The sequence below is a fragment of the Ptychodera flava genome, chromosome 2 (genome assembly GCF_041260155.1).
Source record: "Ptychodera flava strain L36383 chromosome 2, AS_Pfla_20210202, whole genome shotgun sequence".
Lineage (NCBI taxonomy): Eukaryota > Metazoa > Hemichordata > Enteropneusta > Ptychoderidae > Ptychodera > Ptychodera flava.
Genome location: NC_091929.1, coordinates 6,311,213 through 6,316,709, shown reverse-complemented (window position 1 = coordinate 6,316,709; position 5,497 = coordinate 6,311,213). Strand labels below are relative to the sequence as shown.

Genomic DNA, 5,497 nt, shown 5'->3' with positions numbered 1-5,497 from the left:
TGTATTGTATTGTATTGTATTGTATTGTATTGTATTGTATTGTATTGTATTGTATTGTATTGTATTGTATTGTACATGCATGCATGAATTCATGCATGTCTGTCTGTATTTCTGTGTGTCTGTCTCTCACTCGTATGTCTGTCTGCCTGTGTGTTTGTCTGTACGTACGTACTTAGTATGTATGTATGTATGTATGTATGTATGTAGAAAGCTGTATAGTAGTATGGTTGTACGATTGTAGATTTGTATAGTCGTGTGAATGTATGCATTGTCTTTCTGTCCGTACGTCTGTATGTCTAATGGTATAGATGGGTAGTCGTAAACATATTGCTAAGTAGTAAGGTAGGTTGATAAGCTCTTAGGAAAAGATAATTAGTCGTCCAAAACTTTTATTTTTAGATATATCGCCTAAAATCCGAAAGACAGGAGATCACTTAAAACAGCTTCATGTGAGTGACACGTAAGAAAGGAAGAGTCGTATCTGCAATATATAATTAGATTTTTTATATAAGTTTAACTCCTCTCAACCTTCCTCTGCATTCCCTTTCAAGGTGTCAAAGTTGGATCATGCAGTCGTCATCATGTCTGAAAACTCGGAACAGCTCTACGGAAATGCCACGTCATATATATTCAATGACGTAGTCAAGTATTCGAATCAGTACCGTGGATACCAGTTCTCTGTTGGTGTCCAGTTCATTGGAAACCATTCGAAAATTTTCATTCCCGAGGACTACTTTATGACAACTGGAGATTACTATTTGACCTTCACTATTCCAGGGAGTAAGTAACATACACGTTCAAATCGTATTTCCTCCCACCTTGATTATGATTTCGGTAAAACTGGTTACTTATGGCATTATCAAATAATACAATCATATTATCATGTAATGTTGTCGTTTGCACATTAGTTTCATAATTATCTGGCTAAATATCCTTTTTGTGAATTTGATTTGCAGAACAGGAAGTGAAGTTCTCGATGGCTGTTAAAGAGATAATGTGCACGTACATGGACAAACAAACTAGTACATGGGATAGACGTGGTTGCCAGGTACACTGTTATTTGAAGATCATTAATTTTTTGGCTTCGTGAAAGAAATTTATTACATTTTTCGCAACAATTTGAAAAACGTGACAAACGATTTTTTTCAAAATTTACAAAAAGTGTCAAACGAGCAGTTACTTTACTTCCTTGTGTGACTTGAATTTGATTGTTTTAATGTATTGTGAATATACTTTGTCAGTTGTGTGTTGTACCACACATGTCAATTCTTTTGTGTTTGTCTATTATGAATATGTAAATACATTGCTATGTGTAAGTTTTAAGATTGGGGTCTTGATTTTGGCGCTCTGTCTAGCAACATAAGAAATTGTTACAACAGTTTTGCACGATTGAATATCCCTGATGCACAGTAAATCGTACACATTCGCTGCCATTCCAGGTTTCATCAATGTCTAACCTGACATCAACTGTGTGCCTGTGCAATCATCTGACCACATTCACAACTGCAACTGTGTAAAAACGGAGTTGCCATTTAAAGGTGAGAGAGAGAGAGAGAGAGAGAGAGAGAGAGAGAGAGTCAGTAATTTTGAAACCAGAACAAAGTGTCAGAGAAGGAGGGGAGCAGAAAAGCACACGGCAGAACCGGACACGGACGAACCGTAAATGAAATGGAGAGGACGCTCAAATAAAAATACACATGTAGGACATTATTGACTTGTTTTGCTTTGTCAATGTAAAGATGTGATGCGGAATTTCTGTATGAGGAGAAATTCCAATAACCCGCATTATCACACGCACAAGCAAAGTTTGTCATCTCTGAACAGAAAATACCGGGATTTATACTCTGGTCGTTCTACGTCACGACAACCCGAGTCTATGCTATCAATTTTTGTGCGTCGGAACTTTTTTGCGTCTATCTGCGCGCACAGGATTGTAACATCTAAGTCGGTTGCTGTGACCAACTCTTTTGGGTTGGAAACGGTGGCCGACTGGTTTTGTGTGAGGCCTAGCAGCTAGACGATGTTGCCGTGAGTGTGTAGGGGTTCGAATCCCGTTTGGGTTATAGTAAAAAATATATTTCGATGCATCGCGAAGTAGTCGTCAATGTAAACGCCTGTAATACTCCCGCTATCAAAATTTGTGTGACGTGAACACTTGTAAAAACCATCCATTCGTTTTCGAGTCTGACAAAATGCAAGTTATGAGCTCTTCTGTTTTAGTTTTGTTATGAATATTGGCGTCGTATTCGTATACGATAGACCCTGCCGTTTGAACTTTTGACGCACAGAGTACCCTACACGTATACTGTCGGGCGCGACGTTACACAGTGTTCGCAATGTTGAGATTCAATCGATTTTTCTTCTCGACAAATAACGTAACTTTTTTCGGAGTTAAATTTCGAGGCCTATACTACCATTGAAATTGTGTGGAACTTAGCGGAAGGTGCGTGTTGTGTGAGGTCATATGGCATTTGCTCCGCACACAAATGTTAACGCCGTCTTCCTCGCCTGGCCTCACTCACGCGACCGACGACTACAAATGATTGACAGCTTGCCCGCGGCGTTTTGATTATATTATCAAAGTAGTTCTGAAGTTTCAACGCGGAATTGTTGTGGAAAAATATTTTTTTTGCAAAATATAATGAATTCTTTGCTGGTGTTTGTGATAAGTATATTATATAATTCCCTAATATTTTCTTCGCTTGGCTCGGAAAATACTCGTGACGTTATGACCGTGTCATCACTCGTCTTCGAATTCTGGTGACACGGTCATTAAGTCACTCGTATTGGAAGAAAAATATCAGGGAATGATATCTAAGTGGCTGATTAGACATAAGGACAACCATGTTATACATTTTGAAGACGTCAAAATAGCGTGATTTTTAATTTTAGTCATTTTACTCTGTTCACAGCTTGCATCGTGGCCAAGAGTACTTTTGCTGTGTCAAGTGGATACTGAAGAACAACATTTTCAACGAGTTTCAATTAAATATAGACTCCTAACGACAGCTCAGACAACTGGTACTGACCTTACACGAGCTTCAATTCGAGACTTGACGGTCCGTCAATTTAGAGTGATTTGGGTGGCCTAAAGTCATGGCATGTCCAGTTTAATATAAGGAAATGCTCTATTGTCCGATCTTTTCCAACAAGTTTTGGCGAGTGAATGGAAACGTTATTATATTTGAATCCACAATTCGATCGTATGCATGTTTGTCTCGAATTCTTATTCGTTGATAAAATGTTTGTTTAGATACAGTTTTGAATGTCTTTATAATTAAATCTGTCGGTAACTTTGAAACTGTATTGCACATTTAATTCTATAAACATAAAACTACACTTTTTTGTCCAATTGTATATTGACATATTTACTCAGACTTCAGTGTAATATTTTAAGTAAGGAGACCATTTAATGCTAGCCGTAATATTTAGACAAAAATAATCGTTCTGATTATTCAATACCAGGCACTCTATATTCTCCACGATAAAAGTCTCAAACCAATAAGCTTTCAAACGAGACTGACACAGATATATGAATATTCAAGTTTCCTTAGGTTTAATCCCAGTTTAATTCATGAATTGCACACATGCTTGCCCAAACACATGTACACATAATCTCATGTTTGTTTGTATTATATAATATATGTCTATATCTTTAGATTTTCTTGAGCCAGTGTGCCATTGTACATTATTACGTTAATAGATTTCACTTAAGTTAATGTTACAATTTCTGATGGATTGATTTCCCCTGTAATATTTCTCCTTTCGAGAATTATCTTCAACGCGTTTCGTCCTAACGAAATTAGCTTTATCGAGATCTCGTCGAGGATAGGCTCATAAAAATATGTTATATCTCAAACATACAATATATCAGATTTGTCTACAGTATATCCTGTCTTGGCATTAGTATGGGTATAGACCCTAGCTAGGGTCGATGGTATTGGCCGATGTTGTGTCTGTACCAGTGTCGATCACTGTGTCGTACTGTCAATGACAGGATTTATGCACACAATTTATGTCACATATGTTTATTTATAATCGATCATATACTAACATCATTGTTCTCAATGTAGTATGCGCCTCGAAAGTGACCTAAACGTTTTGTCAAACTTTCCTTATTGAAACGTTCATTCATTTTGTCACCAAACCAAGTTCTGGAGTACTAATAACCTTAAAATATTTGCCGATATTTGACATTCAAAATGGCCACCATGATGCCTTTGAAAGTCAATGATGAAAAATAAAGTTTTCCAATTTCGCAAAACGTGGTGAAATTTTTGTTACTCCAACAGCTTTCAATTGAGCTCCCATAACTGTTAGATCAGAACAGAATTGTGAAAATTTGAGTCCGAATGTCTATCCTCGAGGTGCATTCTACCACAATATCATAATTTACACTTATTTTTTGTCAGTGTTCATAATGTACTCATAATTAATTAGTCGTGTTTGCTTGTTACAGTCATATTTGATGTTCCATCAATGAGATAACGTCTAACAAGGTGTCATTAATATCAGTGTAAGAAGCTAAGAAAGTATTGGCAGCAAATGAAAGAAATCGTTTACTGATGAGAACTGTGAACACAAGTAGTATGTATTTTCTTGAAGTTCATATCAATAAAGTTGGCATAATCAACCATTACCATATCGTATTGTAAGTGTGATTCACAGTAAAGCCCAAATGGCTGCTAATTATATACATTATTTTCAAAACAAAGTTGAAATAGTTGTAAATGTGCTAACTGAAGCACAAGTATAGAAGTATCATTGCTCGCTGATTTTGATCATGCCTACGCATTTTAACAGGTTAAATAGTAAACGGCTCATGCACTCATAAAATGGCGCCCTCACGTAAAAATACTAAAAATACTGTATTTCCTGCTCACACACATCGTGATCGTAAAAGAAACAACCATGATGCTATAAGTGACAGCGTCAAGTAACGCAATCAAATTACGTATCGATCATACCTACACACTTGCAGGGTTTCTCTAACCTACGGACGTACCACAAGACTGCTGACACAGGACAGGCAACGTTCGATATTCAACTAGGTCAACTGTACAATGCTGTACCTTAATGCTGCTGTATTGCAATCAACCTTTGTCTTACAACCAGAGCCAGGCAATTTGACAATTGCTCATGTCTTCCCTAAAAACTGACTACAAAAATACCTTTTGGCTTTTATTTATAATAAATCTGCTGAGCCCTGGATTCCTAAAAAGTGCTCCTGAACATGACATTGTAGGTGAGGAGTGGCATCCATTTTGTTTGATTACTTTGATTACTTTGAAGTTGCAAATGAAGTTCGTGAACACTCTTATATCCGATAATATTTATAGTGCATTTCTCGACTTTACCATAAAATATCTGCGGCTGATATGTTGCGAGAAACGTATTAAGGATGGAGTGATATTGCTATTGTTACATCATTTTCATCTCACCTTAAAATATTAGTCTAGTATGTGGTAGCCAGTTGACGTTTCTGAACATGAAGGTG

The 5,497-nt window shown here is 36.8% G+C and overlaps 1 long non-coding RNA gene across 1 annotated transcript; it reads left to right on the top strand.

Annotated features, from left to right (window-relative positions):
- The first annotated feature begins 551 nt into the window (after positions 1-551).
- On the top strand, positions 552-1,538 carry LOC139152202 (uncharacterized). Its single transcript, XR_011556593.1, has 3 exons — positions 552-780; positions 957-1,048; positions 1,440-1,538. It is a non-coding gene; the product is annotated as an uncharacterized lncRNA (long non-coding RNA).
- The last annotated feature ends 3,959 nt before the right edge of the window (positions 1,539-5,497 follow it).